Source organism: Paroedura picta, chromosome 2 (assembly GCF_049243985.1).
Source record: "Paroedura picta isolate Pp20150507F chromosome 2, Ppicta_v3.0, whole genome shotgun sequence".
NCBI lineage: Eukaryota > Metazoa > Chordata > Lepidosauria > Squamata > Gekkonidae > Paroedura > Paroedura picta.
Window position 1 is genome coordinate 171,434,141 of NC_135370.1, and position 25,954 is coordinate 171,460,094.

General features: G+C 47.5%; 1 protein-coding gene and 1 long non-coding RNA gene across 4 annotated transcripts in view; one reads left to right on the forward strand and one right to left on the reverse strand.

The window, feature by feature from the left end:
• Positions 1-6,458, reverse strand: part of CEP170B (centrosomal protein 170B) — a 104,657-nt gene extending 98,199 nt beyond the window's left edge. Inside the window, exon 1 of the mRNA XM_077323831.1 lies at positions 6,180-6,458. The gene's annotated coding sequence lies outside the window, so the exon portion shown is untranslated. The remainder of the gene's footprint in view (positions 1-6,179) is intronic.
• LOC143830803 (uncharacterized) overlaps positions 1-25,954 on the forward strand; it is a 62,092-nt gene that overhangs the window by 2,812 nt on the left and 33,326 nt on the right. For all 3 annotated transcript variants that reach the window (XR_013228599.1, XR_013228600.1, XR_013228601.1), the window contains exons 2-3: positions 3,635-3,667; positions 19,913-19,992. This is a non-coding gene — a long non-coding RNA (uncharacterized LOC143830803). The remainder of the gene's footprint in view (positions 1-3,634; positions 3,668-19,912; positions 19,993-25,954) is intronic.

Consider the following 25,954-nt stretch of genomic DNA (forward strand, 5'->3'; position numbering starts at 1 on the left):
CAACCAGCAAATGTGTACCCGCAGAGCAATAGCCCAGCGCAAAAGCAACTAAGCGGTCCCGCAGATAAGTAGGACCCAGGCCGTATATAGCCTTAAAGGTTTGTTTGCCACCCAATAAGACTGTTAGAAAAGCGCAGCATACATGTCAAAACAAATATTTTAAAATATATAGAATTATAGAATCATAGAGTTGGAAATCTCCAAAGATGGAGAACCCACCACCTCCCGAGAAAGCCTGTTCCATTGAGGAACCACTCTAACTGTCAGGAGCTTCTTCCGGATGTTTAGACAGAATTTAGAATCATAGAATCACAGAGTTGGAAGGGACCTCTGGGGTCATCTATGCAGGACACTCACAACCCTATCACTCATCCACTGCAACCTGCCACCTGCCATTCAAATATAAGCATGAACACAAAGAAAGAAAGGCTTGTGGTTTCTACAGAAATAATCTATCTCTGCTGCAAACCGAGGCAACAAATAAACAGAAGAAACCCATGGCAGTGGTGGAAAGATCAGTCATGTCAAAACTGGCTTATGGAGATCCCATACGGTTCTCAAGAGACATTTATAGGTGGTCTAGCATTGCCTGCCTCTGCACAGCAACTTAACTTCCTTGGCAGTCTCACATCAAAGTACTAACCCATGGGCCCTGCTTTGCTTCTGAAATCCGACAAGATTGGGCTAGCCTGGGCCCATAACTGGATTAAAAAAACACGCACAATTAAACCTGTTTAACGGGCACAGCTGGAGGTGTGACACCCAAGAACAGATACTGCTGCATCCAGACACCTGGAGGTGTGGTGCTCCCAGGACTCCTAGGTATTACAAGGATCAAAAGGCAGGCAGTAAACTCAAGAGAAACACCTGCCTCCGTCTTCCCAGTGACAACACAAATCTCAAAAACCAAAGGCACCGTAAGGTTAACAGACTGATGTACACCACCCTGAGCCAAATTGGGAGGGCAGTTTATAAATCTTAGAATCATAGAGTTGGAAGGGACCTCCAGGGTCATCTATTCCAACCCCCCTGCACTATGCAGGACACTCACAACTACCTGCCTACCCAATTTAATACCCCAGTGATCTCCCACCCAAAATCTCCAGAATCCAGCCTGGCCTGGAGAAAATTCACCTACCATCCCACAGTGATAATCAGCAATTCCCTGGGTATGCAAGGAAGGGCCAGAAGAGACGAACACTGGCACATCCCTTCCTCCCCACCCACTCACAATCTGCCTAAATTCATAAAATCAGCATTTCTGTCAGATGACTACCTAGCCTCTGCTTAAAAACTTCCAAAGAGTCCTCATATAATAATAATAATAATAATAATAATAATAATAATAATAATAATAATAATAATAATAATAATAATAATAATAATAATAATAATAATAATATCAAGCCTGAACTCTCCATAGACGCTAAAATGAGTCTCTTGTAGTTTGCTTACATTATGAAAAGACGATATTCACTGGAAAAGACAATCAAGCTAGGAAAAGTCAAAGGTGGCAGGAAAAGAGGACAACCGACCATGAGATGGATTGACTCAAAGAAATCATGGCCCTCGGTCTACAAGAACTGTCTGATGCGATTCATGACAGGACACTCTGAAGGTTATTCATTCGTAGGGTCATCCTAAGTTTGAAGCAACTTAATGCACACACACACACACACACAAAAAAAAACTTGACCCCATTCTTGACTTTGCAGTGTTCTTCGACATCACTGGCTACTATTGGTTATGCAGCTGTGAACATACACAAAGCTGCCTTGGACTGGATCAGAGCATCGGTTTCATCAAGTATTACCTACTCAGACTGGTAAGGGCTCTTCAGGGCCTCAGGCAGAGAAGGGCTTTATGCGTCACTTATTTAACTAGAGATGGTGGAGGATTGAACTTGTGAAATGCAGAGGCTTCTCCCACTGAGCCATGGCTCAGAAAGAATTGTGACATCAGGATTCAGGTGAACTTCCAAGTATAAATCAAAGTGCCGGATAGAAGTGCCTTCCAGCCCATGTCATTTACAGGTAATATAGAATCATAGAAGAGTTGGAAGGGGCCATACAGGCCATCTTGTCCAACCCCCTGATCCTGCGTTGAACCGGGGGTTGGACTAGATGGCCTGTATGGCCCCTTCCAACTCTATGATTCTATGATTCTATATTACCTGTAAATGGCACGGGGCCAGAAGGACCCAAAGAACATCCTAAGGGTGTCTATCGTGGGGAGAGGAAGGGAAGGCAATTGTAAGCCGCTTTGAGACTCCTTCGGGTAGAGAAAAGCGGGTTATAAAAATACAGCTCTTCTTCTCTCCCCATTTGTCATCTGAAGAACTGAGTACTTCTGACTTATGAAAGCTCATGATGAAACAAACAGCCTTGAAAGTATCACAGGCCTTCTGTTTTGTTTTGCTACAACAGATTGGCCTTTACAAATATTTCCTGCCCACTGTTAAACGCAGGTGACAACCAGGAGGAAAAAGCCTTTTTCTACAGAACCTCCGATGAATAATTCCAGAGGGGTAGCCATGTTAGTCAGCAGCGGCAAATTTAGACAGCTGGAAGCCTCAGACTGAGAAAACGTATCCCAAAATAAGATTTTCTGAGGCATTACACACTTCATCAGATACAGATTATGCCAGAAAAACTTCTGGAACTCTCTCAGAGAAATTCTCCCAGTGCCTGGTTTGGTTACTTTAGGCACCCAATGGAAATTTTTCCCTCCCTCAGGTTTCAACTGGCATGATTTTTGTCTCTGTTCAGTCCTTTTACAATATTTTTCCTGAATTGCCGTTTTTCTCATCTCATGGATTTATTATTGCTGCTGGTTTCAACACAGGCAGGCTTAATTTTCACAGCTGTTTTATTACAGATTGTCCGGGATTGTTTTTTAATTGTCTGTTATTTACGTACTATGAGGAAAGTTGTGTGTGTGTGTGTGTGTGTTTTAAGATCAACTGCAGATGAAAACTGCTCAAATTAGAAAGTTCTGTTAGATATCACAGGAAATGGGGACATCAAGGTGCAGGCACCATTTCTCATTGAACACCACATATTAAGAACAACGCAAGATCATCAAAAGAGCCCTGCCGAATCAGATCAATGATCCACCTGTCTCAAACACGGGCCAACTAGTTCCAAAGAAGGCCAACAACAGGGCAGAGAGGCCGAGGCCTTCCCCTGATGTTGCCTCCTGGGTCTGGGATTCAGAAGAAGACTTGTTTCTTATATGCCGCTTTTCTCTACCAGAAGGTGTCTCAACGTGGCTTATGTTCGCCTTCTCTTCCCTCTCCCCACAACAGACACCCTGTGAGGAAGGTGGGGCTGAGAGAGTCCTGATATTGAGAAGATTGGTCCTTATATGCCACTTTTCTCCACCCGAAGGAGTCTCAAAGCGGCTTATATTCGCCTTCCCTTTCCTCTCCCCACAACCTGAAGGCTGCATTGTGGGGGAGCAGGGAATCAAACCCGGCTCACCAGATTAGAAGTCCGCACCCCTAACCACTACACCAAGCTGGCGAACTGTCTCCAAATGTGGAGATACCCTTTAGTCAATGTAGCCTGTCCTTCATGAATGTATTTATTGATTTCTTATTATACTTATATACTGCCTTCCCTTGCAATTTCAGGGCGGTTGACATAGAACATGAGAGAACATAGGGGTATGTATAACACGTTTCAGCAACAGCGTCAAGTAAAACAACAGTAGCAGCAGAGGTTTCAACAATATGCCAATTATTAATCTGGTTAACTATAGTCCCATTAGTAGGTCAGTTCGTGGGGAGGGGTGGATATTGCTGGTTCGGTCAACCTTGACCAAATGCCTGGCGGAAGAGCTCCATTCTGCAGGCCCTGGAGAATCTGTCTAATCCAGGGGTAGTCAAACTGTGGCCCTCCTGATGTCCATGGGGCAGGGGCTCATGGGAATTGTAGTCCATGGACATCAGGAGGGCCACAGTTTGACTACCCCTGGATTAGACAGATTTCAAGCTGCCTATGCCTACATCCCTCACATCATCTGGCAGTGCGTTCCACATTTTCATCATCACTCATTAAATAAAGAAGTATTTTTCCCCACCCTGAATCTACTACCCATCAGCTTCCATGGATGCCCTCTTTGTCAACACTCTCTGTCCTATGTATAAATTTATAAGCCACGCTACCTCACAGGGCTGTCACAAGGATAAAATGGAGGTAATGAGAGAAACAATAAGCCACTTTTGCGTCCCCACTGGGGAGAAAGAAGAAGTGTTGGGTTGTATACCCTGCTTTTCACTACCTGAAGGAGTCTCAAAGCAGCTTACAATCACTTTCCCTCCCTCTCCCCACAACGGACACTCTTAGAGACAGGTAGGGCTGAGAGAGCTCTGAGAGAACTGGGACTGCCCAAGCAGTCTTGCCCAGCAGACAAGAAGTGGGGAATCAAACCTGGGTCTCCAGATTGGAGGCCGCCATTTTTAACCACTGCACCATGCTGACAACACGCAAGCCAAGTAAATAAATACATTTCAATTCGAGGGGGTCTGATGCTTCAAAGTCAAACCCCATTCCCCCTCCCTCAGCCCCTCACTCATAGGAAATATATCAACAGCCCAAGCAACCTACCTCACAGGGCCATTGTTCAGATCAAATGCAAATTGCCTAAAATTCTTGCAAAGCATCATTTGTCCACTAAGGATCATTAAACACAGGCCCCTCTCCCACCCTCTTGTCTTTTCTGCATCCCGCCCCCCAGGTCTTCTGACACACACAACCAGGTTGCAGGGACTTGTTGGCATCCGTTGCTAGGAGGAAGGGAATAAACATGCCGGGCCAGCTCCTGTCGGCCCAAAACGCACATACAAGCCAGAACAGACGAGCTGCCAGCTCTTTGGCACGCCGATTGGGCAGGGCAGGCCGTATCTTTAACCAGCTCTCTGTAACACTGCCCCCCCCCTCCCAGCAGCAAATCCCGCTCAGCAACTAATACTTATTATGGAGATTTCCCCAGGAGGAGGGGAAGGTTTGAAGGAAAACACGGGGAACAAGGCCACCATAATCCGACTGGACATTTTGGCAGACTTTACGGGGGGAGGAGGGAGAAGAGAGAGGGGTGGGATTTCCCTAAATGAAGCACATGATTACAAAAAAACCATCACAATAGAAGGACAGAGGAGAACCGGCAGAGGAGGGAGGGAGAGGAATGAAATCACAGTGCCCAAGGAGGGCGAAGCTGCAGGTTGGTTGGCGTGGCAGGCACCAGATGCCAATTACGCTGGGCTGGGCGCTTCCAGAGAGCCGCCACCATTACAAAGCCGCTGCCAGCAGCTATCCTTCCACACCCAGGGAAGGGGGGGGGGAGAGAGAGAGAGAAATATCCAGGGCAGGATCAGCCGGCGTGACAATGAGGGCTTGAGCCAGACAGATGGGTCTGCGTTTCTGCAGGCATTTGGCGGGTGGGAGATGACAGGGAGCCCCCAGACCTCCAGGGGAAGGTGACAGAAGGAGACCTGGTCCCTTTGTTTGGAAAGGAGACATTAGGGGGGGGGAGCGGTAGGGCGAACAGCAGGGGGAGAAATCAAAGCTGCCGGATTTCTGGGTCCTGGAAAAAAATATGTCTATTATTAGGAGAAGACGGGCAGGAGGGTGCAGAAGCGGAGGAGGGGAAACCAGGGAGTCCCAACCCCATAGCCCCGCCTGAGATTTCAACCAGACCCCCACCCCTCCCCACACACACGGTCACTGCGAAATAAAGGAACCCTCCCAACCACCCCCTCCTCTCAACACCCCCCAGGACCTGATCACCCTCCCCCCCCCCACCAGGTGAAGTGGGAGGGCCTCAGGCATCCCCTTCCTCCACCACCCTCCTCACCTGGGCTGAATCCTTTGCTCTCTCTCTCCCCCCCCCCATCCCAGCCCCCAAACCCCGCAGCAACTCCCCGCTTCGGGAGGGGAGCTCTGCCCCCTTCCTTCACAAAAGGCCAACCTCCAAGGCTTCCTCCCGAGCCTGGCTCCTGCGGCAGACTCTGCGCCCTGCCTCCTCCTCCTCGGTCCATCCTCCAGGCCCGGGCGTGGGGAGCGGCTGCAGCGCGGCCAGGTGTGCCGGAGGGCCGCAGGCCGAGGGGGTGGGGAGCAGCTGCAGCAATCCTGGAGGATCCCCCCCTTTCCCCCCCACCCTCCCCCCGGATTGCCCACCTTCCAGGTGCGAGGAGGGCCCCCTCCGGGCGCGGCTTACGGCATCGCACGAGCAGGAGCAGCAGCAGGAGCAGCGGCGCCCGCTCTCCCGGCAGGTCCCAGACGTCAGGCGGGGAAGGAGGCGGCTCTTGGCGGGCGGCTCTTGCCCGCCCCTTCGCCTGGCTCCCTCCTCCGGCGGCCAGGCCGTCGAGCAGGTTAGATCAGGTGACAATGCGGGCTCGGCAGCCGCGCTCGGGCCCCGGGGCGCGCTCGGCAGCGCGGGGAGGCGGGCGTGACGCTCGATCCTTCCCTCCCTCCCTGCAGGGCGGCTGCTCGGGACCACCCCGTGGGCGGGCGGGGCGGGCGGGCGCGGCGAGGAGGAGCGTGCGGAGCCGCCCGGCCTCTTGGCGGGGAGGAGGAGCTCGGCCGGGCGCAGGCTCGGGTTCAACCGCGGAGCGGGGCCCCAAGGCAGGGCGATCCGGTTGGGCTGCTCCACCGGGTGGCGTGGGAAGTCCCCGTCGGGGGTTTGCGGAGCCGCTGGCCGCAGCCGGAGGGGGCCGAGGCCGGGAAGGGAAGGGAGGACCTGCAGAGCCGGGGGATCGGGAAGGGGACGCCGTGCCCGGGGCCGGTTGGCTGCAGTTTGGAGGAGGGGGTGTTGGGGAACCAAGGATAAGGGGACCAGATTTTAACATTGGTAAAGCGGAACACCATTGATCGGGGGGGGGGGGTCTTGATTAAAAATTTGGTCTCTATGGAGCAACAAAAAGTTTCATAGAAAGCAAAAATAGTACTGTAATATATATATTTTGAATTGCAGCACAAGTACAATTGGCCAGGTGCCCCCAGATGTCCCTCCAAAAGTGGGACAATCTGGTCACCTTAACCAAGGAACATGTTACCTTGGTTGATACCTAGGGATGCCAGCCTCCAGGTGGGACCTGGGGCTCCTCCAGAGTATGAATGACACAAAAAGGAGTTGCACAAAAGGAAGTAAAAACCCAACCTGGCGAACAGGTGAGAGCCACCAAGGTTAGGGATGAAGCCAAATATAGAAAAACAGTAACTATTTGGTCTTATCCCCTAACCTTGGTGGCTCAATAAAACACGATCAGAGTCCAGTGGCGCCTTTGAGGCCAACAAAGATTTATTCAAGGCGTGAGCTCACGCCTTGAATAAATCTTTGTTGGTCTTAAAGGTGCCACTGGACTCTGATTTTGTTTTCTGGGTGGCTCTCCTCAGAGTACTCATCTCCAGATCAGTTTCCCCAATGGGTGCTTTGGAGCAGAGATTCCCAACCAGGAGGGGAGAAACCATACTCTTCTCCTGTGTTCTGATTGGCTCAGTTGGAGACTTCCTGCTCCTTGGAGCACACTTCCCCTTAGATTGCCTCTATAATGAAGAACACAGTCAGTTACGCTGTTAGGACTATCTCTCTCCTCTTTTGCTTTGCAAAGTTGTTTCACTTCTCAGTAAAGGTGTGTATCATTTAAGCAACCAGTGCTCTGTTGCTTTGTATATTTAAACTCTGCCAGCACATAATGCATGCATAACTGAAACACTTCCCCCCATCACCACCACCAAAAAAAAGAAACAGGAACTCACAAGCAAGGAAAATGGGAATGCAGACAAGCCCCCTTCTAGTATTACAGGAGTGGGAGAGGGATTATCTCTCCATTAACTAGTTCCCAAAGATACAGTGGAATATAAATCCCATAATTAATAAATTGTATTGCCCCCTTTCCTATTCTCTTCCTCCCCTGGATTATCTCCACTAAGAAAGCCTCAAATTTATAAGCTACTCCTAAAAGAAAAAGTGTCCCTTTTCTAACTCCACAATACCTTTTTTTGGACAATATTATTTCGTGTTGCACAGTTTATCGTAAAGGAACCAAAGTGGAGTGATTTCAGGTATTACAAATATGCCTGTCACTCTGATTTGCACCTTCGTAAAATCAGACTGGTGTATAATTGGCTTTTCTGTTCCAGATTATTCTAAGAGTAATACTGCTCCTTCTTACCATCTTCTTTTTGTTAAATTTGCTACACCTGTAGCTGCCTCGTGATAGCCTGGTAGTCAGGGAAGGCCATCTTGATGACCATGTTAATTAATCAAATATTTTGGGCCTGCTGATCCCTTAGGATGATTACCAAGTGGGGCTGAAAATTCCGGCCAGCCACTTGTACTGATACTCCTTGAAGGAATATATTTCACAGCGCTCAACAAGGGATTGTACTAATCTTGGGGGCTGGCAAACTGAGTCAAAGGCTTTTGTTAACAAAAGTTACCGTGTTTGCACGAAGAGGCACGGGTTTCAAGCACGAAAATGGATTTTCCCATCGGAAGGAAACATGGTCTCCCTGGAATGAGAATTACAAATTATTATTATTATTATTATTATATATATATGTATGTATATATGTATGTGTGTGGGTATGTGTGTGTGTGTATATATATGTGTGTGTGTGTGTGTGTGTGTGTGTGTATGTATATGTATATGTGTATATATATATATATATATATTTTCTGTTATTTTATTTATGTTACTCTCCATGAATCTGTGTGAAGGGCAGGCTATAGAAATATTTTTAATTATTATATCAGGGAGGAGGGTACTGGGTTCAGTCCTCCACAGTTATAAAAGGATCAGGGAGCAGGTCATAGAATCCTAGAGTTGGAAGGGACCTCCAGGGTCATCTAATCCAACCGCCTGCAAAATGCAGGAAATGCACAACTAATGAACAGAAATACCACTGCTGAACAGAATAGATTGCCTAGATTGGCATGGTGGGACAAGAGGCAGAACTGAACTGAGCAACCCTGGGGGGAAAAAAAACAATTTATATACAATCATAAACAATGGATCTTCACTCCATTGGTCAGTTTTGGTTTGATTTCTGTAAAAGAACACTTGCATAATTTTATGGTTGAGGGTCATCACAACATGAAGAAGAAGAAGAGTTGGTTCTTATATGCCGCTTTTCCCTACCCGAAGGAGGCTCAAAGCGGCTTACAGTCGCCTTCCCTTTCCTCTCCCCACAATAGACACCCTGTGAGGTGGGTGAGGCTGAGTGAGCCCTGATATCACTGCTCAGTCAGAACAGTTTTATCAGTGCCGTGGCAAGCCCAAGGTCACCCAGCTGGTTGCATGTGGGGGAGCGCAGAATCGAACCTGGCATGCCAGATTAGAAGTCTGCACTCCTAACCACTACACCAAACTGGAAGAACTATATTAAAGAGTCGTGGCATCAGGAAGGTTGAGAACCACGGCTTTAGCAGAACTGAAAGCACACCCTGTGGTAGAGACACTATCTGGCATGCCGAGGTCTTGTTCTTAGGATCCAAACCCTGGGAATTTCTCTCTGCCCTTAATCGCTACCCTGCCCTTGGCAGAGGGGCACGTGACTGTCATATAGCACAGGTGTTTTGAGGAGATCAGAACCCTGCCTAAGTGCCTGATCAAAAGGGACACCTGTTCTATTCATTCCCCCTTACGCTGGGAAACATTAACCACAGAGGTACATAAATAGAGCAGTAATCTTCTGCTCTTGGACTACTATGTGCGTGTAAAGGGCTCTCGAGTCGCAGCTGACTTATGGAAAGTCCAAGTGGCTTTCAAGGCAAGTGAGAAACAGGTGGTTTCCTATAGAATCATAGAGTTGGAGGGGACCTCCAGGGTCCCCTAGTCCAGTGGTCCCCAACCATTCTGAGGTTGGGGACCGGCAGGGCATTGGGGCGCGGGCCGTGCATCGGGCCGCGCCCGCGAGCCACGCCCGCACATCGGGCCGCGAGCTGCGCCCGCACATCGGGCCGCGCCCACATGGGCGTGGCCAGGCCCCGATTCCCTCTCCCCCCCCCCCCGCAGTAAGAAGCTTCCCGGGCCGCAAGCTTGCGGCCTGGGAAGTTTTTTATGGCGGGGGGGCGGGGAGAGGGAGCCGCGGCCCGGCACCGGGTCGCGGCCCGCAGGTTGGGGACCACTGCCCTAGTCCAACCGTCTGCAGAATGCAGGGAATTCAAAACTACCTTCCCACGCACACTGACCCCAAACCCATGCCCAGGTGATGCCTGCCTCTGCCTAGCAACCCCAGTCTTCCTTTATGGCCTCCCATCCAAGCAATAATCTGGGCTGGCTCTGCTTTGCTTCCAAGATCTGAAGAAATCAGGCTGCACCACACCGCCCTCCCCTCCTGTTTGGACTAATAATTTTGTGCTCAAAAAAGAATGCTTGAATTTGTCATTCCTTGGAGCCTCATTTCCATCTGCCTTCAGATAACGCATACCTCTCTGGCACGTTATGGCTTGTTAATTTTACAGGAGTTAATGCACAACCTCACACCACGAATTCCAGGGTCCTCGCTGTTCAGAAAAACTAACATCTACTGTGGGCATCCCAGAACGACGATATATCTTAAATAAAGTAGTTTAAATCAGTGGTCCCCAACCTTTTTGAGGCTGGGGACCGGCAGCAGCAGGGAGGGCGATTGCCCGGCCGCACATGCCGCGCATGCGCGCCCGCACATTGCGCATGCGCAGCTGGTCCGTTCATGTGCGCATGGCGCATATGCGCATGTGCGGCCCTGCTTCCCTCTCCCCCCTCCCACAGTAAGAAGCTTCCCAGGCCGCAACCTTGCGGCCTGGGAAGCTTTTTACTGCGGGGGGGGGGGGAGAGGGAGCCGCGGCCCGGTGTCAGGACCTTCACGGCCCGGCACCGGGCTGCGGCCCAGTGGTTGGGGACCACTAGTTTAAATGATGTAATGGATTTTTCTTTTCTTAAAGGTTTTCCAGATACTGGGAATGAAAGTTGGTAGAAGAGATTGTGTCGGTGCTTGGCTCATGTGGCCCTTTCTTGCATGCCCAGGGAAATGCTGATTGCCACTTTGGGGTCGGAAGGTGAATTTCCTCCAGGCCAGATTGGCCAGGGATCATGAGGGTTTTTTGGGGGGGATGGGGCATCATCTGGGCATGGAATTGGGTTCACTATGGAGGGGAGGTAGTTGTGAGTTTCCTACATTGTACAGGGGGTTGGACTAGATGACTCTGGAGGCCCCTTCCAACTCTATGATTCTAAGGTGCTACTGGACTCAAATTTGGTTCTGTTGTATTTGAAGTGCACCTGAATACATTCCTGAGACTCCTCAGAGTGCCAAGTATAACATCTCTCTCATCCCACCGTTCCTCCAGTGACCTCTGGGAAGCAGACACAGACACGGTTCTCTCCCTATTTTATCCTCCTCCCTGTGCCTGCCCATTTTCACTCATCACATCTCTATTAAAGTGACAGGACAGTTGTTTCTCCAGGTGTTTGCCACCCTGCATGAAACAGAAGACTCTGTTTCTTTAATGGCTGTCTGAAAGGGAGGCATTCATCATTTGATGCTTTTCATAGAAACCTGGAGTTGGATGGGGCCATAAGGTCATCTAGTCCAGCCACCTGCTCAGTGCAGGATCAGCCTAAATGATCCATTCTTAGCTTCACATGATGAGGAAGTGGTCAGCTTGGTGTAGTGGTTAAGAGCAGCAGCCTCTAATCTGGCAAGTCAGGTTTGATTCCTCACTCATCCACATGCATCCAACTGGTTGACCTTGGGCTAGTCACAGTCCTGTTTGTGCTGTTCTCACAGAGCAGTCCTGTCAGAGCTCTCTTAGTCCCACCTACCTCCCAGGTGTCTATTGTGGGGAGAGGAAGGGAAGGCTATTGTAAGCCACTTTGAGATGCCTTCAAGAAGCAGGGTATAAAAACCAAATTAGTTAAGAGAACAGTGGAGAAAAGTAGCTAAATTGGAGAACTGCTGGGCTTTAATGCAAGGTTAAAGGATCTTGTCCCCCCTGCACAGTCCCAGGTAGACAGCCATACCAGTCCATTGAAGATGAAACTATAGGAATCTTGTGGCACTTTAAAGACTAACAAAATCTTGTGAAAGGCTAAGAACATTTTCTGGCACATGAAATAAACAAGATTCTTGTAGCACTTTAAAGCCTCATGAGATTTAATTCAATGTGGAATAAACAGGAGGCTAGTGGTACTTTAAATATTGAGATTTTCTTCCATAGGAAACAGTCCGGGGGCACTTTAAAGACTCAATATTTTCTCTCGCATGACATAAACAGGAGACTTGTGGCATTTTAAAAACTAACATCCCCCCCCTCATATGAATTAAACAATACTCTTGTGGCACTTTAAAGACTAACAACATTTTGGGGGAGGAGTCTCAATTTTTTTTTAAGTGTCACTTTAAAAACTGACCAGATTTTGTCCCAGCTTTTGGCCACTCGAGCTCAGATGCACCAGAAGATCTGTGGGTTCTAGTCCACAGTGTTCTGTCAGTGTTCTGACATTTATTTTCCGCCCTATCTCATAAGACTCAGGGTGGATTACAACAGGATAATAAAAACATATAACATTGTATACAAAGCAGAGACTTAAAATAAGTGCATTAAATCATGAGTATTAAAACAGCAATTAAACCAACTGTCAGCTCTTTGGTCATGGGAAAGGAAGAAGGAGAAGAAGGAGAAGGAGAAGAAGAAGAGTTGGTTCTTATATGCCCCTTTTCCCTACCCGAAGGAGGCTCAAAGCGGCTTACATTGCCTTCCCATTTCTCTCCCCACAACAGACACCCCCTGCGGGGTGGGGGAGGCTGAGAGAGCCCTGATATCACTGCTCGGTCAGAATAGCTTTATCGGAGCCGTGGCGAGCCCAAGGTCACCCAGCTGGTTGCATGTGGGAGAGTGCAGAATTGAACCTGGCATTCCAGATTAGAAGTCCGCACTCCTAACCACTACACCAAACTGGCTCTCAGGGGGGAGGGAATCACAAAGACGGCCATCTGAGTTGGTCAGTGTACAATCTCATTCATCTTTAACATGCAGCTCAATTAGTATTTCTCTTTCCACCATGCAAGCTTGCTGAGAAGGTCTCATCTCTTTGGGGCAAACGAGTTAAAATGTACAATTGGAAGGGCCGTCATTTTGCAGAAGGGTCCATCCGGAACACCTTCTCCCTTTGTTCTCGAACAGTGTGGGGGGGGGTCTGTCCGCCTTCTTGCTCTGAGGGACGGAGGGACGATTATAAATAGCCACCAAAGGTCATTTGCATCCCAGACAAGACAGCCTGTGCAAATGAGGCCAAAGCCCATGGGTAGCATTCATTATTTATCGCCATGCAATTCAACAAAATCAAACGCCACCTTGGGTTGTGCCTCTTGTGCCATAGGGGAAAAGAGGAGATGGGTTTATTGGGAGGGGGAGGTTGAAGGGGGAGGAAGATTGGCGAAATTTTAAGTGAAGACGTTTTTTCTGATTTTCCCCCCTGAAATACAGCATATGGCATATGGTTGATGTGTGTTACCTAGACAGCATCAGGACGTGGTCTTTTAGATCAGCTATAGACAGGCACTTGGCAATCATCTGATCTACTTAGAACGCTGCTCTGCAAAAGCGCTGGCCTCTTTTAGCCCTGATGCACCTCTGCCAAAATTGACCTGCAGGTTGCAGAGCCAGGCTTAGCCTCCTATATAATAGCCTGGTTGCAAACCTGGCTGCACCCTGATTGGCCCTATTCCAGCTTGGACAGCCAGACACATTCCACCCCCCCAGGCTGTTTCACAAATATATAGAGGAACCAGGGATAAGATAAATAAATAAATAGAAATATAGGATGTATACAATCAGAAGGGGGAAAAAACACATGGCTCAATAAATCTTGCAGTTAACAGAAGAATTCCTATGTTCCTACTAAAACTGGCTTTCTCAACCAGGGATGCGTGAAACCTGGGGTTTCTTGACAGCCCTGGAAGGGTTTCCTGAATGGGTGGGAGTTAAATCATTTCAAATATATTTTTAAATTTGCCAAACTTTATCAGGTGATACATGGTCACGTCGACCCACCACCCACTTCGCAAATGGCCCATGACGGGCCTGGAGGAAGTGGGAAGGGGAGGGGCCCCAGGTGGGCACATACACAGTAATGCTTCCCAACCGTATTCTGCATGATCACGCCAGTTCTAGGGTTTCTCGAAGCCTGAAGAATGTTTCAGGAATTTCTCAATGGCAAAAAAGTTGAGAAAGGCTGTACTAGAGGTTAACTTGAAGAGAAGTTCTTCAGAGTCTTTAATATCAAAACAAGACTAGACACCTAGGTAGTGTCTAGAGTCCTTTTGAGACTTCTTCACCTTTGTAATAATAATTGCACACGACCAAAAAATTCAAACAGAGCATAAAGTCTCTCAGGAACAGGTTGCACAGGACCTCTGTTGTACACGGACTCTATTCTGTTTCCAAGAGACCTTGTGCTTCGTTTGAATTTTTTGGTCACATTCTTCAATAATTATTACAAAGCTGAGGAAGTCTCACCACAAAACCAGGCATTCCCTAGGAATCTAGTCGAATGTGGGTTTGATGATATTAAAAACTCTGAAGACAAGAACTTCTCTTCATGTTTAATGTCATCCTGAATCAGGCATTGGTCTGTCAAGATCAGCGTTGTCATCTCTGACCAGCAGAAGCTCTCTGGGGACACTTTTCCATAAACTGCTCCCAGAGATTTTTATCTGGAGATGCCAGGGATTGCGCCTGGGACCTTTTGTGGGCAAAGCAGAAGCTCTGTCCCTGAGCCATGACTCCTCCCTGTGGGGACCAGTATGACGTCATGGTGAGCACATCCCATGGGAGTGGGGAGACTTATTTCGGAAAAGGCAGTGGCTGGTGCACAAAGAAGAAGGTTCTGAAGGGGGCAGCAAGAAGGCAACTGAACAGGCTTCCTCGGGAGGTGGTGGGTTCTCCATCTTTGGAGATTTTTAAACAGAGGCTGGAGAGCCATCTGACGGAGAGGCTGATTCTGTGAAGGTTCAAGGGGGTGGCAGGTGACAGTGGGTGAGCGAGAGGGTTGTGAGTGTCCTGCATAGTGCAGGGGGTTGGACTAGATGACCCTGAAGGCCCCTTCCAACTCTATGATTCTAAATTCCGTCTCAACATCCAGAAGAAGTTCCTGACAGTCAGAGCAGTTTCTCAGTGGAACAACCATGCAAGAGGGCTAAGGTTACAAAAATCAGGGATGCTGTGGGAAAGTATGAGGCATATTATATCAAGGAGATTTCATGGAGGGTAGATCTGTCAGCGGCTACTAGCCATGGGGATGAAGTTCCATCATTCTCACCACTGACCTCATTAATAAACGCTTACTGTGACTTAAGTTCAAGAAAGAAAAGGGATCACTTGATCTGTGAAAACGTAATGGACAACCAAATGATTCTGTGAAGGCTTAAGGGGGTGCCAGGTGACAGTGGATGAGCGATAGGGTTGGGAGTGTACTGCATAGTGCAGGGGGTTGGACTAGATGACCCAGGAGGTCCCTTCCAACTCTAGGATTCTATGAAATAGGATAATGGGGTCAGCACTTTCTCTCTCCTGTTAAGTGTCATTCTTTGTCTGTCTCCAGACTGCTACTCTTAGGGCAATTTCCCCCTTCTTCTCGGAAACGCCACACTCTATCTCTTTCTCAGCAAGAGGTGAATTTAGGAATCAATCTACCTATCTAGGGGACCACCTCTCTTAATACATCCCCAGAAGAGTAGTGCTAAGCCAGTTCAAACAGACTGGTGGACCCTGGCACCAGAGAAACTTGGCTGGCCTCAACCAGAGCCAGAATATTCTTGGCTTTGCCTCCAAGCTCCCGGAAAACATCAGGACGCTGTTGGAGCTCATTGAGTTCCGCAGGGCCTGCAAAACAGAGCTCTTCCGCCAGGCCTACAGCTGAGACCAGTAAAATATAATCTAATTAGTCTCCCTCATGTATTGCACTTCCTCCCCTTCTGTTTTTTACACCCATAGACAGAATTTTAGAATGGTTTAAACTGCAATTTAAACTGTACTGTTAGATATATGTTGTTCATCACCCTAGGCTGCTTGAGCCGAAAGGGCACTCTATAAATTTAAAGAAATAAAATAAATAAATCTCTGTCTATTCAATTTCCTCTCAAGCATGTTAGTTCCTAAATAAACTTTTATCTACTCTTTAATCAGGTCGTGCACTGTGGCTGCGTTAATTACTCCGCCAATAAGGGTTCTAATTCCATCAAGCCACAAAGTTGATTGGATGACCTTGAGCCAGTTACTGTCTTTTGGCCAGCCTGGGACTCCCATATCCTAGTCCAGGGGTAGTCAACCTGTGGTCCTCCAGATGTTCATGGACTACAATTCCCATGAGCCCCTGCCATGTTTTGTATATGGTTGACTACCCCTGTCCACCATTCTACCCACTGTACCACACTGGCTCCTTTTAAACCGGAGATGTCAGGAATTGAACCCGAGACCTTCTGCGTACAAAGCGGATGCCCTGTTGCTGAGCCATGGCCCCTCTCCTCATCGCAGTGCTTCTCTCTGCCCTTCTCCCTGCAGGTTGCCTTGACGTATCTTTCTCCCTTCTTCCCGTGTGTTTCCCCGCAGGGATTTCATGCTACTCATTCTGTGCTCACTGAACAAAGTTTCGTGCTCCTAGCTGTTCAACGGTTCGTGTCACTCTCTGTTCTGTCACTCTTCCCCTGCGCTGCTGATCCCCAACACCGTCTGCTGGAAAAATGGATCACATTTGCCACACGCTCTTCCGCTATCTGTCGGGAGTCATCTGCCTCATCGGAGCTGCCTTGCCTGGTCCGATCTGAGACTCCTGAAGCCCGAGAACCCTGAGGCCACGCTTGTCCGTATTATTCCGGTTCTGAAATCCAGGCATCTCCACCGCGGTAGATTAGTAGTTGGATGGGAGACCGCCAAGGAAGTCCAAGTTTGCGGCTACGCAGAGGCAAAAGAAAGTCAGTCGATCCAGAGAGAATCCAACGAAAGAAGAAAAAGATCTTTTTCTTCTTTCGTTGGGCTACGCAGAGTCAGGCAATGGCAGAGTACCTCTGAATACCTCTGACCTTGAAAACCATACATGGTCACTGTATATCAGCTGTAACTTGATGGCGGTATAGAGATTTGGATGGGAGACCACCAAGGAAGTCCATAGAATAGAATCATAGAATCATAGAGTTGGAAGGGACGTCCTGGGTCATCTAGTCCAACCCCCTGCACTATGCAGGACACTCACAACCCTATCGCTCATCCACTGTCACCTGCCACCTCTTTGAACCTTCACAGAATCAGCCTCTCTGTCAGATGGCTAGTCAGCTTCTGCTTTAAAATCAACAAAGATGGAGAACCCACCACCTCCTGAGGAAGCCTGTTCCACCAAAAAACCACTCTGTCAGAAACTTATTCCAGAGGTTTAGACGGAATTTAGAATCATAGAATCATAGAGTTGGAAGGGACCTCCTGGGTCATCTAGTCCAACCCCCTGCACTATGCAGGACACTCACCACCTTATTGCTCTTCCACTGTCACCCGCAACCCCCTTGAACCCTCACAGAATCAGCCTCTCCAGCCTCTGCTACCCCGAGACAGGCAACAGCAAACCCACTCCCCCTCATCCCTTGACTTGAAAACCCCATGAGGGGGTCACCATGAGTCATTAGCAACCTGCTGGCACATTATTCATTCATTCTCCATGCAGAGTGCTTTACAATCCTACTTTCCTTTCTAGCCCTCCCCCTGTGTAATAGGCAGGAGTGCCAACTTCCAGGTGCTGGCTGGAGATTTGGGATTACAACTGACCAAAGTGACTGAGCTGGAGAAAATGGCTGCTTTGGAAAGTGAACCTGATGGCATTATACTCCACCGAATTCCCTCCCCTCCCCAAATCCCGCCTTCCACCCCCACCCCACCCCAATCTCCAGGTATTTCCCAACCCAGAGGCGGCAGCTGTTGTCCCTGTTTTACCAGGAAAGAACAAAAGCCCACAGCAGACGCTCCCCAAGTCTGGATCTCACCATTTTGCTGCCATGGGCAAAAATTAATCTTGCTCCCCTTCCAAATTTTGTGCCATGCAGCCTCCCATAGGGAAGGGTCGCAGCTCTTCTCCCTGGATTACTCCTCCAAGGAGGAATAAGGCATCCAAGGAGGATTAAGGAGGGAAGGGAAGGTATTCCACCATGTTCTATCAATGGTGGCCAGCTGGTCCCCTTTGGGGGTAGGTGAGGGGTTGGTCTGCCATCGTGTTCTTGCTGAATGGTATTCTGTTAATTGCTGTATTTTAGGGGGGGATTTAGGGGATTGCATTTTACTTATTTTATCTTGTAACCCGCCACGAGCTGGCTTGGCCAAGTGTGGCGGGCAATTATTGTTGTTGTTGTTATTGTTATTTCCAGTTGCAGGCCTCTTTCTTAGCTCTGTATCAGCTAGTGGTCCTCCAGATGTTCATGGATTACAATTCCCATGAGCCCCTGCCAGCTGGCAGGGGCTCATGGGAATTGTTGTCCATGAACATCTGGAGGACCACACGTTGACTACCCCTGTTCAATTGAATGGGAGGGATCTTTGCTTTTCTTGTAAGGAGCTGCCATGGGGGGAAACATGGTTGCTTGCCAAGAGAGATTAGCTAGCCCAAGGTCACCCAGAATGGGGATTTGAATCTGGGTCTTGCAAATCCTATTGAACACTTGTGAGGCAAAGCAACTGCAGTCCCTCCTCTCAAGGGATTACTACTAGGTCAAATTGGCTCAGTGCACAGGTGTTCCTGCTTGGGCCTAGCAACCCACAGGGCACTTATCCCCTTCAAGGTCAAAGCATGCAATGGGCCCATCAGCTCCAGGTGAGAACTAGAGGACCGCAGAATGGGGGGGGGGGGGCAGACCTGGAGCACTGAGGTAATTTTCTAGAGGATTCCATCCAGGACATGTTCTGATTGGTTCACCGGCATCACCTGACTCAAGTGGGCTCAAACACGATGACTGGCCTAAGAATTTAGAGAGGCTGGCTTGGATTTTGTGAGTCCAAATGCCTGAATTGCTATCAGAGAGTAAGTGCGGTGTAGTGGCTAAGTGTGGCAGCTTCTAATCTAGTGAGCCGGGGTTGATTCCCTGCACCAGTCTCAGTCCTCTTAGACCTGTTCTCACAGCAGTTCTGTCAGAGCTCTCTCAGTCTTATCTACCTCACAGGGTGTCTGTTGTGGGGAGAGGAAGGGAAGGTGATTGGAAGCTGCTTTGTGACTCCTTTGGGTAATGAAAAGCAGGGTATATAAACCAAGTTTATCCAAGTTTCTTTGGTCAGTATTTGGAGTCCCTCAATATATATCAAATCTTCTTTAAAGGCTGGAGGCAGGGATGGTCTCTCATGAGGCACACATGAACATTTACTGATTAAAATTAAACACTCCCCCTCCAGATTAACCAATAATATTAAGGCATTTATTGGGGGGGAGGGAAGAATGAGGATTTCAATAAAGTTTGAATTAATTTGGTAAATAACTTAAGGACTTTTTTTCAGAACATAATATATGTCACATGATAATGTAAGTGCAGGGGTGGCCAAACTTTGACTCTCCGGAAGCCATATGGACTACAATTCCCATGAACCCTCTTGACAGCACATGCTAGCAGAGGCTCATGGGAACTGTAGTCCATGGACATCTGGGGAACCACAGTTTGGTCATCCCTGATGTAGTGGGAGGCATGAGATAATGAGTCATGGATCTGAATGGTCGCAGGAAAGATATCTTTATAGAAATTGGAATGAACCAAGTTTTAGACTTCTTTGGATTCATTTTTGGCATTATGTTCCTTTTGCTGTATTGTCTTTAGTTTTATATGTTATTTTCTTGAAATAAAATTTAAATATTATTTTAAAAACATAAAAAGCAACTCTTCTTCTTTCTCCTTCATTGTAGAAAGCCTGCTTGAGCAGAGGCCTGCCCACTGCAAAAAAGGAAGATTGTGCCACTTAACACAGCCTTCAAAGCGTTAAGTAGTAAGTTAGCCATTATTCTTTGAGTTGCTTGTTTAGATAATTGTAATGTGACTGATATATATCGATAAATCTGCTACTGCTCTTACCACCACAACCTCCTCTTTCTTTCTTTCTTTCTTTCTTTCTTTCTTTCTTTCTTTCTTTCTTTCTTTCTTTCTTTCTTTCTTTCTTTCTTTCTTTCTTTCTTTCTTTCGTCCCTTCGTCCCTCCATCCCTCTTTCTTTCTTTCTTTCTTTCTTTCTTTCTTTCTTTCTTTCTTTCTTTCTTTCTTTCTTTTTTCTTTCTTTCGTCCCTTCGTCCCTCCATCCCTCTTTCTTTCTTTCTTTCTTTCTTTCTTTCTTTCTTTCTTTCTTTCTTTCTTTCTTTCTTTCTTTCTTTCGTCCCTTCGTCCCTCCATCCCTCTTTCTTTCTTTCTTTCTTTCTTTCTTTCTTTCTTTCTTTCTTTCTTTCTTTCTTTCTTTCTTTCTTTCTTTCTTTCTTTCTTTCTTTCGTCCCTTCGTCCCTCCATCCCTCTTTCTTTCTTTCTTTCTTTCTTTCTTTCTTTCTTTCTTTCTTTCGTCCCTTCGTCCCTTCGTCCCTTCGTCCCTCCATCCCTCTTTCTTTCTTTCTTTCTTTCTTTCTTTCTTTCTTTCTTTCTTTCTTTCTTTCTTTCTTTCTTTCTTTCTTTCTTTCTTTCGTCCCTTCGTCCCTCCATCCCTCTTTCTTTCTTTCTTTCTTTCTTTCTTTCTTTCTTTCTTTCTTTCTTTCTTTCTTTCTTTCTTTCTTTCTTTCTTTCTTTCTTTCTTTCTTTCTTTCTTTCTTTCTTTCTTTCTTTCTTTCTTTCTTTCTTCCTTCCTTCCTTCCTTCCTTCCTTCCTTCCTTCCTTCCTTCCTTCCTTCCTTCCTTCCTTCCTTCCTTCCTTCCTTCCTTCCTTCCTTCCTTCCTACCTACTACCCTCAACTTCCCTTTCTTTGGTATCAGCAACATCACCTTCTCCTTCCCCCGCTTCTTCCAGATCTTTCTCCTTCCCATCCTTGCTGCTTCCCTCCAACTTGTTCCCCCACACCATGTTCATCACCACCACACTATGGCATTGCGTACAGGGTTCGTTAGGCAAACTCAAAAAACAAATGGCTGATTCCTCATAGTGGCATCGTGTTTCAAGGCCTTGCTTTTCAATGGTATGAAGGGCTTTTAACAGCCCACCACCACCTCTGCTCATAGAAAAATCCCTCTTATATGTACGTGGCCCCACTGTGCACATTTTTTGATGCGTATTCTCCCAACATTTTCAGAATTAGATTTTGAGGTTCACATAAATGCCAAAATCTTTCTGTACTATCCCTTCCAAAGGGAACAAACCCATATAAGTTGGTCATTTTGGGCTGTATCAACAGGGGCATCACATCAAAATCACAAGATGTCATAGTCCCATTGTATACGGCACTGGTCAGACCAAACCTGGAGTACTGTGTGCAGTTCTGGAGGCCTCACTTCAAGAAGGACGTAGATAAAATTGAAAGAGTACAGAGGAGAGCAACAAAGATGATCTGGGGCCAAGGGACCAAGCCCTATGAAGATAGGTTGAGGGACTTGGGAATGTTCAGCCTGGAGAAAAGGAGGTTGAGAGGGGACATGATAGCCCTCTTTAAGTATTTGAAAGGTTGTCACTTGGAGGAGGGCAGGATGCTGTTCCCGTTGGCTTCAGAGGAAAGGACACGCAGTAATGGGTTTAAAAACTACAAGTACGATATAGGCTAGATATCAGGAAAAAAAATTTCACAGTCAGAGTAGTTCAGCAATGGAATAGGCTGCCTAAGGAGGTGGTGAGCTCCCCCTCACTGGCAGTCTTCAAGCAAAGGTTGGATACACACTTTTCTTGGATGCTTTAGGATGCTTAGGGCTGATCCTGCATTGAGCAGGGGGTTAGACTAGATGGCCTGTATGGCCCCTTCCAACTCTATGATTCTATGATTCTATGGTCCTTAGCTTTCTCACCACTTACATTAACAGTTTATTTCAAGGAGTTCCAGTTCATTCCGGTGTTCTCTCCCTTCAAAGGTGAATGATTGTCCTTCAAGGCAGGATGTTGGCAAACCTAGAGCAATGCCCCCAAGAACATTTGTTTATATCATAAACATCTACTCACCAAATTGTTTTGGTTTCCCTTAAGGAACCGAGAAAGGTTTCAGATTCTGGAACCCTGGGTCGGAATGTCAGAGTTGCTATAGACTCAGTTTCCAAAGAGGAAAACATATGTTGGCTTTATGCCAATTTAACTATATTATGGCTTAAAGCCCCCCTTCAAGGATCGCTGCCTTGTTGTGGCAAGGGGGCTTGCATAGCTCAGTGAAGCTATGAGCTATGCAATATGTGGACCAAGAACTTCCAGAAGTACAGGCAGGATTTCGAAGAGGTAGAGGAACTAGAGATCAAATTGCCAACATACGCTGGATCATGAAAAAAGCTAGGGAGTACCAGAAGAACGTCTACTTCTGCTTCATTGACTATGCTAAAGCCTTTGATTGTGTGGAGCACAACAAATTGTGGCAAGTTCTTAAAGAGATGGGAATACCAGAGCATCTTATTTGTCTCTTGAGAAATTTATATGCAGGTCAAGAAGCAACAGTGAGAACTGAACATGGAATCACGGATTGGTTCAAAATTGAGAAAGGAGTTCGGCAAGGCTGTATACTGTCGCCTTGCCTATTTAACTTGTATGCGGAGCACATCATGAGAAAGGCGGGATTAGAGGAGTCACAAATTGGGATCAAGATTGCAGGGAGAAATATCAACAACCTCAGATATGCAGATGATACCACTCTAAGGCAGAAAGTGAAGAGGAACTAAAGAGCCTGTTGATGCGGGTGAAGGAGGAGAGTGCAAAAGTTGGCTTGAAACTCAACATCAAGAAAACAAAGATCATGGCAGCCGGCCCTCTCAATTCCTGGCAAATAGATGGGGAAGAAATGGAGGTAGTGACAGATTTTATTTTCCTGGGCTCCAAGATCACTGCAGATGGGGACTGCAGCCAAGAAATTAAAAGACGCTTGCTCCTGGGGAAGAAAGCTATGGCAAATCTAGACAGCATCCTAAAAAGCAGAGACATCACCCTGCCAACAAAAGTGCGTTTAGTCAAGGCTATGGTATTCCCAGTTGCAATGTATGGCTGCGAAAGTTGGACCATAAGGAAGGCCGAGCGTCAAAGAATTGAGGCTTTTGAACTCTGGTGCTGGAGAAGACTCTTGCGAGTCCCTTGGACTGCAAGGCGAACAAACCGGTCAGTCCTAGAGGAGATCAGCCCTGACTGCTCCTTAGAAGGCCAGATCCTGAAGATGAAACTCAAATACTTTGGCCACCTCATGAGAAGGAAGGACTCCCTGGAGAAGAGCCTAATGCTGGGAGTGATCGAGGGCAAAAGAAGAAGGGGACGACAGAGAATGAGGTGGATGGATGGAGTCACTGAAGCAGTAGGTGCAAACTTAAAAGGACTCCAGGGAATGGTAGAGGACAGGAAGGCCTGGAGGATCATTGTCCATGGGGTCGCGATGGGTCGGACACGACTTCGCACATAACAACAACAATGGCTTAAAGCAGTGGTCCCCAACTTTTTTATCACCGGGGACCACTCAACGCCTTTTACTGAGGCCCTGTGGGGGGGGGTAGTTTACTCCTCTACTCTCAACCACTGCCCTAACGCTCTCTGATTGCTATGGTAATGTTTAAACATCCCTTCAAAATAAGATACAGACACGCCACAACAATGAACATAAGGAACATTTTATTTTCATGGAAATTTTAACTCATGACAATGAGAAATCAATGGGAACCCTGAGCTTGTTTCTCTGCAATGAGACCCGAAGTGTGTTGTAAAGGGCCGGGGGGGGGGCTGAAGTAAAGGGCCGGGGGGCGGGAGAAGGCGGGGAGAAGGCATCCTTCGCGGCCCACCTCCGATTAGTCGATGGACCACATGTGGTCCGCAGCCCACAGGTTGGGGATCGCTAGCTTAAAGGACTTCAGGGAATATAGTTTAGTGCGGACAAATATAGTTTAGTGAGAATGCTGTCCCACCCCCTTCTCAATGCCTTCTAAAAGAGAAGTTACTAAACCAGCTTAAAATTGTATCATAAATATGACATCACAGGAAACCATGTCTGGTTCAACAGAGGTCAACAATTGTCCTTGAGAAACTAACTTATTTATATATTTTATTTAAGGGCTTGTGCCTTGCTTTTTCCCCGAAAAGCTGCTGTTGAGATTCTTCTCCCTTTTAATATTTATATGTTGCTTGCATAACATTTTTAAGGGGGAGCGTTCTTATTTTCCGGGTCATTCTTTGGAGTAAAAATATGTCACAGTGGTGTAGTTGTGATGTGACTAATATATATTGTGTCCTACCGGAGAGAAGCACTAGAGGGAAGTCTTGGGTAATTCTTGAGCAAGACAAGCCTTTACCCGGCTGTTTAAATTACACGTTTTAACAAGATTACAAGAGGGAGATTACCAGTATAAGCAGTGTTTGTCACACCAGACAAATGCATAACATGAGGCTAATGAAGGATCCTGATAAGCACATTTTGCATGTTTCAGTGCTGTGACACTCAGCTTGCATCTTTGAATTGGTCTTTTAAAATATTTCAGTATCTAGATTGGGGTGACTAAACTGTAGCTCTCCAGATGTCCGTGGACTACAGTTCCCACGAGCCCCTGGGAAAGAGCTTTTGTGAGTCACTGCTCACTTCTTCAGATAGGGGGAAGTCTTACATAGAAACAGCTGGAAAGGACCTCAAGGGGTCATCTAGTCCAACCTGCCACACAATGCAGGATATTCACAACTACCTCCCTCCCCACTCCCCCAGTGGCCCTTGTTCTATATATTAAGCCCATTTAGGGTTGTCTTCCTTTTGAATAAATATAAATTCTTTCTGGGTGCATTATGTTTGCTAGGCTGTGTGGATCAGAGTGTGGAATTCACATCTGGGGCTCACTGAGGGTTGGTTGGTACCCCACTGCTTCAGAGTAAGAGTACTGGGGGGTGTAAATGGCCTCTAGTTCTGGTGGGGAGGGTAAGACTATTCTCACAAGGTTTAAAAGCCCGGTCTTAAATATATTCAAACTGAAAGTGAAAAACACAGACTGTGCGAAGGCTACCAGGTTAATCCTTTTAAAGACTTATTATAGTGATGTTGTTAAACCTGTATATCACTGACACAAGTTTCTAGGATTCAAAAACTAGCGAGATGTCTGGGGGTGAGGGCAGAAGGAGAACATTAGGGACATCAGAAGAGCCCTGCTGGATGAGATCTGTGGTCCATCTAGTCCAGCCTCCTGTCTCTCACAGTGGCCAACCAGTTCCTCTGTGGACCAACAACAGGGCAGAGAGGCCAAGACCTTCGTTACAATACCAGAAGAGCCCTGCTAGATCAGACCAGTAGTCCCTCTAGTCCAGCCTCCTGTCTCACACAGGGGCCAGCCAGTTCCTCTGGAGGGCCAACAACAGGGCAGAGAGGCCGAGGCCTTCCTAAGAGCATCAGGAGAGCCCTGCTGGGTCAGACCAGGGGTCCATCCAGTCCAGCCTCCTGTCTCACACAGGGGCCAGCCAGTTCCTCTGGAGGGCCAGCAACAGAGCAGAGAAGCCGAGGCCTTCCTAAGGACACCAGAAGAGCCCTGCTGGGTCAGACCAGGGGTCCATCCAGTCCAGCCTCATGTCTCACACAGGGGCCAGCCAGTTCCTCTGGAGGGCCAGCAACAGGGCAGAGAGGCCGAGGCCTTCCTAAGGACACTAGAAGAGCCCTGCTGGGTCAGGCCAGGGGTCCATCCAGTCCAGCCTCCTGTCTCACACAGGGGCCAGCCAGTTCCTCTGGAGGGCCAACAACAAGGCATAGAAGCCAAGGCCTTCCCCTGATGTTACTTCCTAGCACTGGGATTCTTCTGCCTCTCTGTGTGCTTTGTACAAAGAAACTTTGCACCTCTTACAATCCTAC